Raw genomic sequence first — 19098 nt, 5'->3', positions numbered from 1 at the left:
CCGAGAGCGCCAGGCCTGGCCAGGAATCCCGGCAGGAGCTGCGGACAGCTTCCCCTTCCGTGAACCTCTAGCCTCCCGCGGCGAGGACATCTGCAGGGCAGGAGTGCACGGCCCGCAGGCGTAAGGTAAGCCCAGGCTGAACCAAGTATGCGTACCGAGTTAGTCACGGGCAGACCTAGTGTATGGCGATACAGGCACAGGTACAGCCGCGTACTTTCAGACCTAAGTACACCGACGGTACAGTACGGGACACAGGCGTTGGTCCACACACACGGTTGGAGGCAGAGCCATAGTTATCAAGACAGGTACACCCAGGCAGGCACTTTTCGCCTTGAGACAGGGACACTCAACAGGTACACCGTGATTGGAGCTGGTACACAGAGCTGGGGCCCCATCCAGGGCCAGGTACAATTTTTTCTGAAATAAGGATCTTGCCAGGATAGAAGGGCAGGTACAACCTGCCTTGTCCCAGCTGGAAAGACTTGCAACCAGGACCAGGAGCTCCCATTCCAGGGCACCAAGTTCCACCTTTGTCACTTTTGAAACCACCAATGATCCCACCTAGCCAAGTCCCTGCTTTGTTGTCTGGTCATCTTTAAAGACCCCCAAATACCTCTTCTTCTGTGTCTTCCAGGCACAGGACCCCCAGGGGCTGGCCTCCAGGAGAGGGGGAAAACGAGGCTCCTTCCGTGTGCCAGCCTACGTGCTCACCACTACTCCTGCCCAGTGCTGTGTGTACTGTAGACGTAATCTTCAGAACAGCCCCTTTTATAGTTGGGAAAAATTCAGTGAAAAGTGCAGTATATTTAGACATTCATTCATTGTATTAACTGCCTTTATGGTAGTAAAAATATTAAGTAATGAGTCCAGGTCAATAATCATAATGATGATAAGTTAACCACAGCGATAATGCCTCGCATTTATGGAGTACTCGCTGGGTGGCAGGCACTGTGCCAGGGCCTTGCAGACACTTCCGTGCCTTTGCATCTCCTATCTCAGCCCCGGGAGTGCCCTCCCCGTCTTCCCTCCCTACTGCTGCCTGGCCAATTCTATTCCTCTTTTTGATGATGTCACCTCCTCTGTGAGGCCTGCCCAGACTGCTTTGGTGCTGAGTTGCTTCCTCCTCGGTGCTCCCACAGCACCCTGCCTACGTCCCTACGTGCCGGATTGTGATTGCCAACCTGGACCGCCTCCTGGGCCAGGACCAGGCTGGGACTCCGCCCGTACTCCCAGGCCCTATGCTGCCCAGCACTGTGCCAGGGGGAGCCAGCAGGACTGGGTGATGAGTCATGCAGCTCCGTGTCCTCCCAGAGTGAGCCGCAGTCTCGCTCTCTTCCGGCTCATGAAGGCGGCTCTTTCCCGAGAAGCTGACTCTCTTCTGCAGAACCCAGGACTGCTGCGGGGAAACCCTGCTCCACTTCTAGCTGGATTTTGCAAACTTTGGCCTGAATCCCCAGGAGCCCTCTGGATCTAATGTGCTCAGCCCACCCGCTCCACCCCCCCACCGCCCACCCCCCCATCCCTTGAACGCCCGTCTCAGTGGCTGGGCTTGCCAACTTCCTTCCTGGAGGCTTCCTGCTCTCCTGCCACCTGCTTGCACCTGGCCACCTGAGTGGGGTCTGCAGAGCTCCAGGACTGGTCGCCCCCTGGGCAGGGGGGCGAGGAGAGGCTGGAGAGAGAAAGGTTCCAGGAATTACCTAGGACTTTGGTTGCTCCACCAGGCAGCTCAGACTGGGAAGGACACAGGAGCTAGGTCACCACTGTAGGAAGCGTGGGCAGGCTGCCCCCAAGCCTTAGCAGTGTGGCCGCAGAGGTTCAGTTCCACAAGCCCTCCTGGAAATGGAGAAAGGGCCAGATCCCCCCCATGTTTTGAGGCTCCTAATATATTTTAAAAAGACTTGTCAGACTTCCCTGGAGGTCTAGAGGTTAAGACTCTGTGCTTCCACTGCAAGGGGCATGAGTTCGATCCCTGGTCAGGGAACTAAGGTCCCACATGTCACACTGCATGGCCAAAAAAGAAAAAAAAAAAAAAGACTTGTCACATTAGGAGCTATAAAAATTGAAGTATGTTTTTTTTTTTTTTTTTTTTTTTTTTTTTTTTTTTTTGCGGTATGCGGGCCTCTCACTGTTGTGGCCTCTCCCGTTGCGGAGCACAGGCTCCGGATGCGCAGGCCCAGCGGCCATGGCTCACGGGCCCAGCCGCTCCGCGGCATATGGGATCCTCCCAGACCGGGGCACGAACCCGTATCCCCTGCATCGGCAGGCGGACTCTCAACCACTGCGCCACCAGGGAGGCCCTGAAGTATGTTTTAAAATTCAGTTGAACAAATGAACTCTTTCATCATGTATTCAAATGCGGTGCAGTACATTTGGACTATTGACAAGATAATTGGAGGGTTTGTTTTAAAAATATATTACTTCCTCAGAGAAACGGCTGATTCTAGGGCTGGGACAGGGAAAAAAATGAGCTTGGAGTGTATTGTGGTGCCCGAGTTAGGAAGTGCCCCAAACTCAAAAGGGTAGGAGTGTGTCAAAGCGACTCAGGAGCCAAAAGCTCCCAATGGCCAAAGCGGCAACAGTTAGAGCAATAAAATGGATAATGGAGTATTAGATAGTAACCCAAAGTATAAAATCCATATCCCTGAGTTGGTACTGGTAGAAATAAATTGTTGAATAAATAACTAGCTGGGTGGGGCCGGGGTAGAGACAAATCTTACAAATAACACGTGTAGGTTCTCCCTTCTCCAGGCTAATTATCCTCTCCTCTTCCTTTGAATGTGCCCTGGCCTTAGTGACTTGCTTCTAAATAACAGAGTAGGGAAAGAGAACAATAGGAAGTGTATGGTGGAGACACCTGGCAGACACCACCTTGACCGAGTGATCAAGGTTACCACCACCCCATTATAAGTCAAGTGGCTATTATGTGCCCCCAACAGTATATGATGAGGAGGGCAGCTCATCCCTGTGGTATTCTTCCCCAAACCCGTAACCCCAGAGAAAAACCTCAGACAAACTCCCATTGAAGGACATTCTACAAAATACTTGATCAGGACTCCTCAAAACTGAAAGGGTCATGAAAAGCATGGAAAGACAGAAGCAGACCATAGGACACGAAGAGACATGCCGGGTGGATGCAGTATAGTTCCTGGTTGGATCCTGGAACAGAGAGAGCATTAATGGAAAAGCTGGTAAAATCCAAATAAGGTCTGGATTTTAGTTAATAGAGATGTACCAATTTTTTTTTTTTTTTTTTGCTTTGACAAACGTACCACAGTGGTATGAGATGATCACATTAGGGGAAACTGAAACTAGGTGAGGGGTATGCGGGAACTCTCTGTACTATCTTTACAACTCTTTTGTAAATTGAAAATTAATTCCAAAATTAAAAAGTTTATTTAAAAAATATGTATATAATTTCATGGGCCTTGTAGATAAGAAGCATAGATGGCTTTGTTCATTTCTATTGGTATATATCTATATATCCTATATATCTATATATCTATATCTATGGCTATATATATCCTTTTGGTCTGTGAGGTCCTGGCCAGATGGCCCCCCTCTTCCCCCAGTTCAGCCACCCCTGCTCCCTGTTCTTTGCTGAACCTTGAATGCTCACATTCTGGACTGTTAGAGCTGGAAAGCCTCATAGAGACTGATTATCCCAGAACCTTTATTTTATTTTTATTTTTTAAATTTTTTTGCAGTACGTGGGCCTCTCACTGTTGTGGCCTCTCCCATTGCGGAGCACAGGCTCCGGACGCGCAGGCTCAGCGGCCAAGGTTCATGGGCCCAGCCGCTCCACGGCATGTGGGATCCTCCCGGACCGGGGCACGAACCCGTGTCCCCTGCATCGGCAGGCAGACTCTCAACCACTGCACCACCAGGGAAGCCCACCAGAACCTTTATTTTATTAGATGGAGAGGCAGAGCAGGAAAGGGACTTGCCTCTGGCCACATGGCAAGTTAATGTTGGAAAGGTTGAGAATGGGACTAGCCAGGCTTTCTCCATCCCAGGCATCCCTGGCCCCATTTGCCAGAGACAGGGAGATCAGACCCACACAGGTACTCAGAAATACTGGTGACTTACTTGACGACCTGATAAGGGCAATGCCGTACTCAAAGGAGTAGTAGAATCTCAGGTGTCTGTTGGAGAGAGCAGTGGCAGGGGACCCCTTTGGCTTCGCTGTGTGCTTGCTTAGCCAGTGAATCCCACCTGGTTTTGAAGATTTAGGAAGAGGTGGGGTCTGAAGGCAGGCAAAAGGGTGAGTTGGCTTGTCCCGCTACCCCCACTCCCACTCCTCCCCAGACCCAAAGCCACTGCACTGAAGGGGCCAGAGAGAATCCTGCAAGGCCCTGATGGTGTGCTGAACCTTGGGTCCCCAGTCCTGGGGTTGAACACTCCCCCATCTGTACTGGGGGGGCACAACTTTGGTGAGATCCTTGAAGCTACCAGAGATAGCTTCCCTCGGGCCAGGAGAGTCCAGGCTGGGCTGAAGTGGTCCTGCTGCTCATAGTGCTGGGGTGGACTTTCATGCCCTTCGGCCCGAGATGGGGAGGGGCCTGCCGCTGTCCCGCTGCTGCCCGCCTCACTGTGTTTCCACACTGAACTGTAATGGTCTGGGGCACCACTGTCTCCCCACCTCACTGTGACTCCTTGAAGATGGGTCCCCGGGACACGACCTGGCACAATGTTGGTAAATCTGTGGTGAGTCAGTGAACGAGGCAGCCGGGGTTCCAGGTATGTTTTGCTGTGGACATCTCTGTGGCTTCCTCTTTGCCAAATCCAGCTCACAGATGTCCTCTTGTATCTGAAAAGGGCAGGCATAGGCCTGGGAACTGGGGAGTCTGAGGTTCACCTGGGCCTCCAGCTGAGCCATGTCTGAAAGGCTGGGTGGGAGTAGAGAACTAGAAGCTTCATGGGTGAATTTGCATCTGGGCCAAGTCTAACCACAGCTGGGCTGACGTCGACTCACGTGGTCAGTGTGGCCATCCACAGATGAGGTTGTCATTGAGACCAGTTCACAAGATCCCGGAGGTCACTAATGTGCAGCTCACCTGCTGGTCACAAGTTCTGATGGGCTGTTTGAGATATCACTGGTTGATAAACACACCACAGGGAACTTGCTGGTGTCTCTCCAGCACCCTTCGTCCGATTCCCCCTTCCTAATAGTGCTGGGAATTTCCCAGCCATGTGATCTGGTCAGAAATGACCCCATTCCAGCAGTGGGGCCTAACTGGCTTAAGCAAATCAATACGTCTTATTCTTCAGGTTTGGTAATTGGTCAGGAGAGGGTATGTGACCCAAATCAGGCTAACCAGGTTAATGAGTCTCAATTCTGTGTCTTTTCTTTATGTTAACCGGGCAGCAAGCTCTCTGTTTCTTGCCAATCACAAGGGAGAAAAGCAAGGAGTCCCAAGAGTTTCTGGAAGCCACCTTGTGACACTTCAGAGAGGCAGAGCCAAGAGACTAGAAGAACATTGGTCCTCAGTAACAGCTGCTGGATCGAGCCTTGCCTGAAGCTATTCCTAGTTCTAGACTCTGCCTATGTAAGCCCATAAATTCTGTCACAACCAAAAATATCCTTTATAATGATAACAGTAATTACTTAATATTTCTTAAGTATACAGTAATCACCTAAATACAGCTTAGAGGATAAAATCTTACAAAATGTGAGGTCTGTGGGGATGGTTTGGAAATAATAAAATAAACTCTCAGTGGTGAAAAGGTCAGCAAACTGCTAATCTAATTCAAGCTTTGCCATTTGGCACATGGTAAAACGAAGGCCCAGGGAGGTCATGAGATTTGCTTGAGGTTTTATAGCTGCTCAGAGCCTCCTGACAAATTCTTGATGTTTAATGATAATAATTGGAATGCTTGAACTTCTGTGCATTCCCTGTGAAATCATAGCTTTGTGTTTTTCTGTCTTCTTTTGTGTGTTTTTCCAAGAGACAGATAAAGAATGGCAATAATCCTCTTCGTTTTGCAAACAGGGAGGCAGAAGCCCAGAAAGGCTTACAGATTTGCCAAGATCACACAGAAAGGCAGTGGTAGAGCCGGTCCCGGAGGCCAAATGTCCTGAATGTCATTTCAGGTTCAGCTGCCTCCACCTCTCCTCTTGCGCTAGCCACCTCTGCCTCCTTTAGGGTAGGAGTAAAATGAAGGGTATGGTGGGGTCCCTTCTTTTGGCCTTGCTTCTCAGCTGCTAAGTGATTAAAGAGGACTTGGAGTTGTACTGGCCAAGGAGATGATTGTAGGCCCTGGCAGATGGTCCTCCTGCCACCAACCTTAGGAAAACCAAGGCTGTAAGGCTCAGAGAAAACTCAGGATATTTCTGTTGCTAGTGCCTCCACAAGGGAGGTCAACCTGGAGAGATGGGAGGCTGTATGCATGAGATTCTGGCCTCCCAATCTATGTGACCCCACCTCTGACACCTACCCTCTCCTCCCCAAAAACCTTCCATGACCCCCAACATTTTCAGTAGGCACAGGACTGATATGCCCGGTCGCACAGGCAGTGCGCTGCACAATTTGGATTATGATCTCAGTGGCACCCCCTGGAGTTGTTCAGTTCACAGCTTGCACAAACATACAGGATGAGCCCAGGTTGTATTTCTCAACGTGTTTGAACACTCCAAGTGTTTTCACAGCGATCAATGACCTCACAAACCCTTTTTCGAATAAAGAAGATAATTTCTTTTTTTTGCAAGGTAAGAAGATACTTTGAGAAAATTTATTTTATTTTAGATCAGTCTGATCCCAAAGGTTGTATTAGAAAGTGTATATTTCATAAGATTTGTTATTTTAAAGGCTACTTTTGACCCTTTCCTATTTAATAAGTTATGCCAACTGTTTAATAGAATTTAGATTAATTTTATGAGGAAAATTAAGATTTATAGACAAATGAATTGAAAATATCTTGTTAGGCTTGATTTGGAGACTGAATGTATGCTGAAATTGTCATTATAGATTGAAATTTAACTACATGCTATGAATTAAAAAATAGATTTGCTTTCAATACATGGGAGTTTAGAATTTTGGCATCTTGTGCTTCATTTTTGTGATTTATTTGGTTATTTTCAAAAGACATTTTGTGCTTTGTTTCTAAACGAAGAGGTAAGAGAGAAGATATCTCCTCAAATAACCTATTTCAGGTATGAATAGATGTTATTTCCAAAAGATGAAAAGCTAAAATGGCTATATTTTCTTTTTCCTGTTGGTTTTTGAAGTACTAGAGGCATCTTGATGTTATACACAGATTTTTTTTTTTTTGAACAGGTGTTACATAAACAGTGTAAAAGGTTCAAAAGGTACAGGTGTGTTTTGAGTAGAACCAAAATCTCCTTTCCATGGTCCTTAAAGTGTTCCTGTTCTCCAGGAACAACTGAAGTTAGCAATTTCTTGTGTATCTTTCCAGATAGAATCTATGCAGCTGCAAGCAAATATTTGCTCACCTACATTCTGCTTTGTTTCTCTTTATTTTTATACAAACGAGGCCCTCTCTACAACCAGCTACACCTTTCTTTTCTCTCTTCCTAAGAGAACTTTGGGATAATTCCATAATTTATTCAGGCAGTTTGTGACTGATAAGACATTTAGGTTGTTTCTGACCTTTAGCTATTACAAACTGCACTGCAAGTAGACCCCCATCTGCTCACCACTTTGCAGTTGCACAAATACATAGTAGGATGAATTCATCTTGCTGGGTCAAAGAATGTCTTAGTTTGCTAGGGCTGCTGTAACAAAGTACTACAAACTGAATGTTGAGCAACAGAAATTTATTATTTCACAGTTCTGGAGGCTGGAAGTCAGAGGTCAGGTGGGGCCCGGTTGGCTCCTTCTGAGAGCTGTCGGGGAGAATCTGTTCCAGGTCTCTTCCATGGCTCCTGGTGGTTTGCTGGCACTTTTTTTTTTTTTTTTTTTTTTTTTTTTGCAGTACGCGGGCCTCTCACTGTTGTGGCCTCTCCCGTTGCGGAGCACAGGCTCCGGACGTGCAGGCTCAGCGGCCATGGCTCACGGGCCCAGCCGCTCCGCAGCATGTGGGATCTTCCCGGACCGGGGCACGAACCCATGTCCCCTGCATCGGCAGGCGGACTCTGAACCACTGTGCCACCAGGGAAGCCCTGCTGGCACTTTTTGGTGTCCCTTGGCTTGTAGCTGCGTCACCTCATCTCAGCCTTGATGTTCACCTGGCATTCTCCTTGTGTGTGTGTGTCTATGTCCACATTTCTCCTTTTTATAAGCATAACAGTCATGTTGGATGAGGGCCCCTCTCCACTCCAGTATGACCTCATCTTAACTAATTCCATCCGTAATGTCCTGATTTCCAAATAGGGTCACATTCTGAGGTACTGAGGGTTAGAACTTCAACATGTGAATTTGGTGGGGGGACACAATTCAACCCATAACAAAGGGTATGTGAGTGCTGAGCTTTAGAAGAATATGCTAAATTGCTCTTCATAGAAATCGTACCATTACCTTCCCACCGGTAATGATGAAAACGGCCCATGTCACCATATCCTTGCCCCACTGTGGTCACCAGACGTTTTGATCTTTGTCAACCTAGTGGATGCAAAATGGTATCTCATTGTATTTCACTTACTGTAAGTGAGGATGAAGGTTCTTTTTTCTTACATTTGAGACCAATTTGCATTTTGGGGGCTGACTAGTTGTTTACGTCCTTTGCCTATCTTTCTATTGAATATTGGTCTTTTATCCTTACTGATTCATAGGAGCTCTTTAAAGATAAGGGAAATTAGCTCTTTGTGATAGATTTCAAATATTTTCCTTTCCTATTCAGCTGTCATTTGACTTTGTATGTGTGTTTCTTTTTTCTTAACTCAGGAAAACTTTTCAATTTTATGTAGAGAAACATCATTTTCTTGTATGGTTTGGGGTTTTTCTGTGATACGTAAGAAGGCCTCCATTCTTAAGATTATGACACAAATACGCCCATTTTTTTCTGACACATTTATGGTTTCTTCTTTTTATGTATAGTTAAAAAAAAAATCTGTGGGAGGGAGTTCCCTGGTGGCCTAGTGGTTAGGATTCCAGCTTTCACTGCCATGGCCTGGGTTCAGTCTCTCGGTCGGGGAAGTGAGATCCTGTAAGCTGAGTGGCACAGCCAAAAAAATAAATAAAATAAAATAGGTTGGAATTAATTTTGGCACAGGTGTAAGGTAGGGACCCAATTTAGTTATCCTGGTGGATTCTTGGCGGTCCCAACAGTATTTATCAAATAACTTGTGAAAATTATGATCAGATGTAAGCAGTGTGTAGATAGGAGGAATTTACAGAAATATTTTCATTAACTTTTTTCCCAATTGTATTTCAGCATCAAATTTTGTTTTTTAGGATTTTTGTCTTTAACCAGTGATCTATGATGGGTATAGACTATAAATTTGTTATTATAGGGCCTCCCTGGTGGCGCAGTGGTTGAGAGTCCGCCTGCCGATGCAGGGGATACGGGTTCGTGCCCCGGTCTGGGAGGATCCCATATGCCGCGGAGCGGCTGGGCCCGTGAGCCATGGCCGCTGAGCCTGTGCGTCCGGAGCCTGTGCTCCGCAACGGGAGAGGCCACAACAGTGAGAGGCCCGCGTACAGCAAAAAAAAAAAAAAAAAAAATTTGTTATTATAATAAAAATAATTTTAAATTGTTTCATAGGCAAAGCTATGCCAGGGGCTGGCAGTGTTCAGCTAAGTGATAAAAGGACGGAGTAACTGCGAATCACCGTTTGACAAGCACTCAGTCTCTCAATCATGCAATGCCCTTTAAACAATTAATACAATGTATTTTTTTTTTTTTTTATTTTGGCAGCACTGCACTGCATGTGGGATCTTAGTTCCTGGACCAGGGATCCAACCTGTGCCCCCTGCAGTGGAAGTTCAGAGTCCTAAACACTGGACTGCCAGAGAAGTCCCAATACAAAGTATTTCTTAACTGATTAAAATACAGAAATTGACACAAAATTGAAATTGAAACCCAGTACTGCATTAAAGACATGAATCCCCTGGGAAGACTCCTCAAGCCCTTGTTGGTTCATCTGAGGGGGTTAAGAGTTTGAATCCCAACTTCACCACCTCCTGGCCCTGCCACCTTGGGTAACTTGCTTGACATCTCTGTGCTGCATTTTTCTTCATCTATAAAATGGGGAAAGCAATAAGAGAAGGTTCTGTAGGGTCTGAAGTTTCTGAAGTTTGTGGGGGGATCTTAAAAATTACAAATGTAAAGTGAAGCACTGTCCCTGTAGGATCTGGGGAGAGCCTCTCACTTGCAAGATTAAACCTCATTAGCTTTACCACAGACGAAGCTCTGAAAATAGCGTCTTTTTCAAGGGCTGTTGGGAATACGGAGTGCGGCCATGTGGCTGAATCATCTGGCTCTGGTGTGTGGTGGGCCTGACTCCCAGACTACTAACCAGGTGTGTAAGAAACATCACTTTCTTTATGTATAGAAACCTACCTGAAGTTCTGACGCCAAACCCCCAATTCCACAGAGCTGGCAAACACATTCACTTCAGTCATTCTTGAAGTTTTTAATCCACTTTGCTCTGAAGGCATGGCGGGGGGCAGAGGTCCGCTTTTCTGTGGTCATCATTTGTCTTTGATCATCTGTACCCACACAGACACCTACACAGACACACAGACACACACACATCATAATTGAAGCATCTGGTATTCCTTTCTGAATTCCCCTTCAACTTGCAGCTCTGTACTGTTTCTGATCCATGCGTGGCACTTGGGGATCTTTGAGGGGTGCCCCAGGAGTGCTGTTTAGCAACTTGTAAGAAGACTGCTGTTGGGGGCCCAACGGCTCTATTCCAGATCATATCTGAGGGAGGCAATGAGCCGCTGTGGCTAAAAGCGTTGGATTGGGTGCCAGACAGGACTGGATTCTAATCCTACAAAGCCTTGTTTTCCTCATCTGTAGAATGGGGAGGATGATAATAATGCCTCCCTCATAGAACTGGTGTGACTAATTAACATCGAGGTATTTGCAAAGGGCTTGGTGTAGTGTCTGACAGGTAGTACACAAGCTCTAGTACTAGAGTTCATCTCTTCACTTTTCCTTATTAGATGGGGAAACTGAGTCCTAGAGACACTGGCCGGCTGGGTGAGGTTACCACATAACATTATGTAAATACCTCGGGTAAAGGTGCAGAAAGCATGCTTATTCAATTTGCAGATGACCTAAAACTAGGTATAGCGGCTGGTATTTTAAATGACCAAACCAGGGTTCGAAATCACCTAAAGCAGACGAAATGATAGACTAAACTCCCTGAAGTAAAATGGAATGGGGATGGATGTAAAATGAAAAGATTTTTCATGAAAAAGGTTTTGGCTGAAGGTTCAATATAATCCCATGTTAAGATGGCTGCCCCCAAACTAATGTGATCTCAGACTGCATCTTCGGCGGTATAGATTGAGGATGAGGGAGGTGATAGCTGGAAGGTTGGGTTCAATTCTGGTTGCCATACCTTTGAGGGGACAGGGAGAGACCAGAGGCCAATCTGTGGAGGGCAAAGGATAGTGAAGAACTGGGGATCCTGACTTCAGAGAAGAGAGACTCAGGGGGCAGAGACGGGAGCACCAATAACCCTGCCTGCTCCAAGGGCAGAACGCGGAGATGACAAGGCACTGAGAACCAACTCTGGCAGAACTGTCCCACAGTGAAAAGGATTGTGTTCATAGGTAGTGAGCATCCTATCACTGGTGGTATGCAAGAAGAATTAGGATTCCTGCTTCGAGCTCTCAGTTTCAGCAATACTAGACCTTACTGATAAAACATCCTTGTTGGCTATATATACACATATTGTAGTCAACAAATATGTAGTCCATATTTCCCCTATTTTAAGATGTACTTTTTTTTTTCTTTTTTTGCGGTACGCGGGCCTCTCACTGTTGTGGCCTCTCCCGTTGCGGAGCACAGGCTCCGGACGTGCAGGCTCAGCGGCCATGGCTCACGGGTCCAGCCGCTCCACGGCATGTGGGATCTTCCCGGAATGGGGCACGAACCCGTGTCCCCTGCATCGGCAGGCGGACTCTCAACCACTGTGCCACCAGGAAAGCCCCCTAAGATGTACTTTTTTTTTTTTTTTTTTAATAAATTTATTTATTTATTTTTGGCTGTGTTGGGTCTTCGTTTCTGTGCGAGGGCTTTCTCCAGTTGCAGAGAGCGGAGGCCACTCTTCATCGCGGTGCGCGGACCTCTCACTGTCAACGGCCTCTCCCGTTGTGGAGCACAGGCTCCAGACGTGTAGGCTCAGTAGTTGTGGCTCACGGGCTTAGTTGCTCCGCGGCATGAGGGATCTTCCCAGACCAGGGCTCGAACCTGTGTCCCCTGCGTTGGCAGGCAGATTCTTAACCACTGCGCCACCAGGGAAGCCCAGATGTACTTTTAAGAAATGAATATTACTGGGATTGTTTTACAATCAGTGTCTACACTTAGTGAATAATGCATCCTTCTTTCTGAAAAGTTGTTATTCAAGCATCTTTGAATCAGCAAAATGAAGTGTACAATTTGGGAAGTTGTTCTGACAATCTGTATGTTATCTTACATTTGCCCTTTTAGAATGTATGTCTTGAACTAAAAGAAATCTATCTAAATAAATGATGTATACTAAAAAAACAAATCCAGCCTTCTCTTCTTAGTGAAGCCATACTCAATCTATTGAATCCAGCAGCTGATGACATTCCGCCTTGTCACTGCCATCCTGGCATCAGAAATGGAACAGAGACGGGCTATTAAACCGGTTTTAACAAAGTCAGAGCAGAAGGTTGTTGGCTGGGGGGAAAAATTCCACTTATCAAGAGATGTTATTCCTTCAAAGGATGAGAACCTGTTTCTTCATAAAGAGAGTCTGGAGGGAGCTTTTTGTTCTGCGAGGCCAACATCTGGATTTGACTATGTCCATCCTCAAAAGGAGATTTCTCATAATGGACCGGACTCCAAACACTCAGAGCACAAGGACCGGTGCGTTCTCAAAAGCAGACACTTCCTGAGACGCGTGAGGGCCCTCGTGTCTCCGCAGCGCCAGCTCTGGAGGTCGGGGGAGGGCCCCCGCGCCCTTGACGTCTAACTTCCACGCTGAAAGACTTTCCGTCACCTTCCGCCTCCGCGCCGTACTCCGGGAATTTGGGACCTGAATTCATTTAAAAACACTTGTGGTTTCAGGAGGATCTTTTTTTATAAGGCTGCCAAGGAGATCTTACCATGAAAGACCTTTTGAGGGACGAGAAGGAAGGAAGCCAGGCCAAGGCCGGCGCGGGCTGTGCGGTGGTTTTGGGGAGGATGCTACGCGGAGCCCGGCCACCTGCCGACCGTGCAGGCGGGTACATGCCCGCTGAGACGGGTTCGAATTCCGGCCCTGCGGGTCCTTTCCGACGCGACCTTGGGGGAAGTTGTGTAACCTCTGCGCCCCGCGACGCTCTTTCCTGGAGCCCGGAACTGGAACGAAGCCTCTGGAAGCCCTGACATCAGAGGTGACGCGAGTCTTCGCAGGCGATGACTAGGCAAAACCCGTTGCCACTCCCTTTCCCGAGTCCCGGCCGCGCGGCGCGGGCGTGTCACCTCCGGCCAGGTGGTTCGGGCTCCTTCAACAGCTTCTCTACAGCCCCGCACCCCAGCGCCCCCGAGGCCCGCCAGACCCTCCCTGGCTCCTCGGCGACACCGCCGGGCCTCTGATAACACAGCCCGTGGGTTGGGCTGTGGCGCCCCCTCGTGGTGACCGCAGGGAGACGGGGCACGAGAACGTCATTGCCGCATCTCAACCAAAGGAAGTCCTTTCTGGGGTCCAGCCTCGACCTCTCCTGGGGCCGTTTGAAGCCTGAAAGTCAGGTCATATGGAGTCCAACCGTTCCTTTTCGAGGCTGGGCCGGGCCACCTTGAGGCCCAGATGGAAGGGACCACCTGGAGTGGGACCCTGCCAGCATTTCTCTGCCGAAAGGGCCCTTTGAGGAGTCAGACTAAGGACTGTTGTGCTGGGGGTGCATGAGTGGGGATCTCCCCTAGGTGTGGGAAGGACAGAGGGGCCCCAAAAGGAAGGATCATAGCTTAGGGCTTTTGAGGAAAAAAATAAGGACTGGGAGCAGAGCCTGTGCCTGAGGGAGGGTTTTGGTGCATCCCCCAACTCACTGACCTGGTCAGCTTCCCCCCACCTTCTCCTGGGACAGATTTTATCAGTGTTTCAGCAGTAGTGGGGAAGGGCCTCAGCGAGCCATTTTTCTTAATAAAGAAAGCAAGAGGGACTCAAGCACCAGGCAGAATGTCTCAATGATGAGAGATGTTGAACGTCAGAAAAGAAAGCAGAGGGGGGACCTTCCCATCGAGGCAAGCCTCCAGGTGAAGTGGGGTGTGGACAAAAGTGAGGCGGCCCCGGAAGCTCCCTGTCTATCCTGAAGGGCCTGTGCCTAGGGTGAGTCCTTGGGGGCCCAGGATGGAAAGACCTCTTGTGAGGTTCTTGGTGGCTCTGGCCCCTGGGGATGGGATGAACCTGGGCAGGTGAGGATGGGCAGGGGGAGAAATCGAGGTCCAGAGTCATTGCTGCCCTCATCCCGGCACACTTGGCAAAGTCATCTTCTTTCACCGCTCAGCTTGCCTCTTTGGACAGTTCCTGTTGTCCCTGAGTGGTCCCGCTGCCCCCCTGTCCCCCAGGTGCTCCCATCACCCCTGTCCTATGATGGTGGGCTCTGAGCCATCCTGCCCTCTGGGCTGTCGTGCTCCGTCCTGGCTCTCTCCTCCAGCACCCAGCATGCTGTCCAGCACATCACCAGTGCTCAGGGAATATTTGATGACTTCAATTGATTTGGGAAGGGCTCCAGGTCCTCCTTGGCTTTAGAATAGATTTGGACAAGGGGAGAAGGAGGCTTGAGTGGTGGCGATCTGGGTTGTCCCTCCTCTCTCTTAACTGCCCTGTTTCAGACTCTGAGTCCCCAGGGAGGGTTACTGCCCCCTCCATTTAGACCCCCTCCTCACTGCCTTAGGATCCCAGCCTGTCCCCCTCCTCATCCAGCTTGGCCTCTGGTTTCCCACGCTGGGCCTATCCCCCCCACGTGGCTGCCCTACTCACCCCGGGCTGCCCCCATGTGTGGCTGCCCCCTCACCCCGTTTGTGTTCTGACACTCCAGGCCAGGCTGTCCCTTTGGGATACTCTCCCCACCCTGCTGGGGCTCTGACACCCTGTGCGAGGCTGCCTCCCCCAACGTGGACCCCTCCTCACCCCGCTGTGACACCTCCCTCCTGTCCGTAGTGGTTCCCCCACCCCCATGCAGATGTCTCCTTTGCTCTGCTGCCCCTGATGATTTTAGGACTGAATGGTTCAGGAAGGAAGGAAGAGAAGAGGAGGAGCAGAAAAGGTATTTTAACGGTGGAAATTTCTGTGCAAGCAAAACCTTGGAAAGAATATATAAAATAGAGCTACTCTGGTTAAAGAGAGTGAGAAGGGGAGAAGGGGGGAGGAGGGGAAGGGGGGAGGAGGGGAAAGGGGAGGGGGCAAGAGTGAGCCTGGAGCCCCACCCACTGGGTCCCCCTCTCTCAGAACTGTCATTAAATCCTGCTGAGGGTGGCAAGTGGGAGTAGGGAGGTGTTCCTTGGTGTACCATTTAGGAACTAAGGGAAAAGAATTCTGCCTAGAATAAAAAGGGTGCCACTTTGCAGCCACTAAGATGTCCTCTCTGAGCTTTTCTGAGAAGGTAGCTCCCGCAGACAGAGGGATGGAGCTTGCTGGCAGCCGTTGCTGCTGCCTGTAGGATGGGTCTCTGAGGGGGCCAGAGCGCCCTGGGCAGGTGTTGGGGGCCTGTGAGTAGTGGGTCAGGCTCTGCAGGACACAGGCTGTGAGTTACAGGACTTCTGCGTGCCAAGGCACCGGCCAGATCGCCCCTTCCGCATTTGTGCCCCTTTGTGACCCTCTCTGTCCCCATCTTGGTCACCTCCAGGAAGAGAACCTGGAAATTCTGCTTCGGTGGCTGGTCAAAAGTGAGCAACACTTTACAGTTTACAAAACAGTTTCATATCCATTCTCTGGTTTGATTTGATCTTTGCAACTGTTGGTAAGGATAGCCCTGTGGCTAATCCCTCCACCCCCAGCTTCCCTGGAGAGAAGAGGAAGTCGAGCATCAAGAGTTGCGTAAATTGCCGGCAGCGGTGGAGAGGAGTCCCGGAGTCCCAGACTCCATTCCCAGTGCCTTCCGGGCACCCTTGGCCTTTCCCCAGCCTCTCCCCAACCCGACTCTTCATCACCCTGACTGAGGTAATGAGCTTCTTTAGCCCGAGCCAAGTGTGAGGTTAGGGCTCCAGGATAGGACTCTGTAGTCAGGCAGAAAACAGGTCAAGGGTCAGGACTTTTTCCCGGGGGGCAAGCTCTGAGCCCCGCTCACTGATGTGGGGGATTTGGAGTAGGATGACCATATAATTAGTCATCCAGATTAGAACACTTTAGAGAATGAAAGGGAGCGCTATTAATAACGACTCCATGGCTACAGCCGTGAACAGGGAGGTGAGGTCACTATTATGGTACCACCTGCCCAGCCCCTTCTCCACCTCCACAGCCTCGGACCCCCAGACCTGATGCAGAACATCGGCCATTTACTGGGCATTTAGCAGTGCTGGACACTCCGTAGAGCTTGTTTTATTAGATTTCCATGACAACGTGTAGCTGATCCACTTATTGTTCCCATTTTATTAATGCAGAGACTGAGGCCCAGAAGACTCTTGCCCAAGAACACACAGCTGGTAAGTGGTGGAGCTGGGCTTTGAACCCAGGGAGCCTGGCTTCCCTTGACAGGATTATAATAACATTTTAATGAATTGGTTTGGCCCACAAGAATTGCCATGGGGCCTTCCCTGATGGCGCAGTGGTTAAGAATCTGCCTGCCAATATAGGGGACACGGGTTTGAGCCCTGGTCCGAGAAGATCCCACATGCTGTGGAGCAACTAAACCCACGTACCACAACTACTGAGCCTGCGTTCTAGAGCCCGTGAGCCACAACTACTGAGCCTGTGTACCACAACTACTGAAGCCTGTGCACCTAGAGCCTGTGCTCTGCAACAAGAGAAGCCACTGCAATGAGAAGCCTGTGCACCGCAACAAAGAGCAGCCCCCACTCGCCGCAACTAGAGAAAGCCTGCATGCAGCAATGAAGACCCAATGCAGCCCAAAAAAATAAATTGAAAAAAAGAATTGCCATGGAATGGGGTTTCCCAATCTTTCATCAGACGTCTCCACCCACCCCCGCCGCTCCCCCCACCCCCCAGTCTCTCTTTAGCTCAGGGACATCATTAAAAGGACCTTTGAGTGGTGAGGGGATGTGTAGATGAGGAAGGGAGCAGGGAGTGGAAGAGTAGCAGCAGGATGAGAGTAGTAAAAGCTACCATTAGTTAAACACTTACTGCATACCAGCCTCTGTTTTAAGTGTTTTCAGTGTATTAACCTGTTTAATCCTCACAACACCCCTATGAACCCCAAGTAACATTATGATTCCCATTTACAGATGAGAAAACTGAGGCCACTTGCCCTCCATTATGCAGCTGGTAAGTGGTAGAGCCAGGGCCACCCAGATGGCTTAACCATCATGCAGTTTGTCCTTGAGGAAGAGGATGCTGCTGGCCCAGTGGTGGAGTCCCTCTTGCCTGCTTCCTCTAGGACATAGAACCTGGAAATTCTGCTTTGGTGGCTGAAGCAGATGTCACTGACTTCCTTCCTCAGACAAGTGAACAGCACTTTGCAACTTTCAAGGAGGAGGGAGTCCACGGTCTGGCTTTTTGGGGGCGCCAGCCAAGGGTGTCCGACTCCCTCTTTCGCCCCGCCATCTCCCTGCAGGGGCGGCGCAGGCGGGCAGAAGTGGAGCCTGATCCCCGCCGCCCTCCGCGGCAGCTCATTTGTCATTCATTTTCTTTAAAAGCTTCTTGCTCTGTTTTTAAATCTAATTTTTCAGCTTCTTTTTTTATCTTCACTCAAGTTGCTTTAATGAAACAAAAACGTGTCTGTTTCCCTCTGCTGGAGCTGCCTGGGGAATTTCAACATAAAACAAACAAGTTGGCTTTTAAAATTAAAATTTTATGGGTGGCATTTCCTCACTTAATGGGAGGCACAAAAGGCTGGAGCAAAACCAGTTAACACGGGGTTGGGACTCGGTGTTCAGCAAAATTAAGCAGCAGGAGCACAGTGTGCTGGGAGCCGCTAGCTCCGGGGGGCCGGGTGAGATGCGCAGACAGGCGGCGTGGAGGGCGGGGCCACCCAGCACCACTGTGCACCCCGGACGGCCCCGCACACGTTTACATGCAGCCCTCACCACCCCGTCCCCTGCCCCCAGGACTCCGTGCCCAGGTGCCTGTGTGCACACCTGCTCTGTACATTCAGGTGGCAGGCGATTGTGTGGATGAGCAAACAGGGGTAGGGAATGGCTGCTTTGGATTCCTGGGGTGCTGGACACCGAGTCTGGAGGGGCATCAGTGAAAGAAGCTAAGGTCTTTGCAAAAGCCAGGATTCACTCGGGAATTAACGCCCCTGGTACAGTATGAGTCCCATCCTGTCTTGATCACGGCTGTGCCCCAGGCCCCAGACAGAACCAGGAGTGTGGTAGGCGCTCCACAAACACACGATGACCCAACGAATGACTTCATTCGGGGGAGCTCAGCAGTGGATCACTCAGAGTCCTTATCTCCTACCATGGGACCCTTTTTTTTTTTTTGGTAGAAATGGTGAAAATGCTACAGGATCCAAGGAGGGAGGGGCAGTCGTGGTGGGATCACCATCGGAGAAGGGCTTTGTGAAACCAGTAAAGGCAGAGTGAAAAGGCAGCCAGGCCAGGGGTCTGGCAGGAGCAAAGGTCTGGAGGTGAGAGGTGGACGTGATGGCATCTGGCCAGAAAGTACAGTGTGTGCAAGCAGAGGACTCTGGAGAGGTCAGAGGCAACCAGGCTGTGAAGTGTGGGACGAGGAGCTTCGTTGGACTTTATCTCATGGGCAGTGGAGATCCACTGCAAGTTCCAAAGCAGATTGATATGCTCAGAGGTGGTTTCTGGGAGACTGATTCTGGAGGCTGGTAGGACGGAAAGGAAGAGTCCAGCCTGGTTGGGGTGGCATTGGTCCAGGCTGAGCTGAGG

General features: G+C 49.5%; 1 long non-coding RNA gene across 2 annotated transcripts; it reads left to right on the top strand.

Moving 5' to 3' along the window:
• The first annotated feature begins 4 nt into the window (after positions 1-4).
• LOC309800112 lies at positions 5-17178 on the top strand. Of its 2 annotated transcripts, none has more exons than XR_014293398.1 (3): positions 5-125; positions 16684-16725; positions 16876-17178. It is a non-coding gene; the product is annotated as an uncharacterized lncRNA (long non-coding RNA). The 2 variants fall into 2 exon arrangements; XR_014293399.1 differs by lacking the exons at positions 16684-16725; positions 16876-17178 and adding exons at positions 6647-6706; positions 9814-9887.
• Positions 17179-19098: the final 1920 nt, after the last annotated feature.

The sequence above is a fragment of the Mesoplodon mirus genome, assembly GCF_964341445.2.
Source record: "Mesoplodon mirus genome assembly, chromosome: 3".
NCBI lineage: Eukaryota > Metazoa > Chordata > Mammalia > Artiodactyla > Ziphiidae > Mesoplodon > Mesoplodon mirus.
The sequence above is the reverse complement of the archived record's forward strand: the minus strand, read 5'-3'. Positions and strand labels throughout refer to the sequence as shown.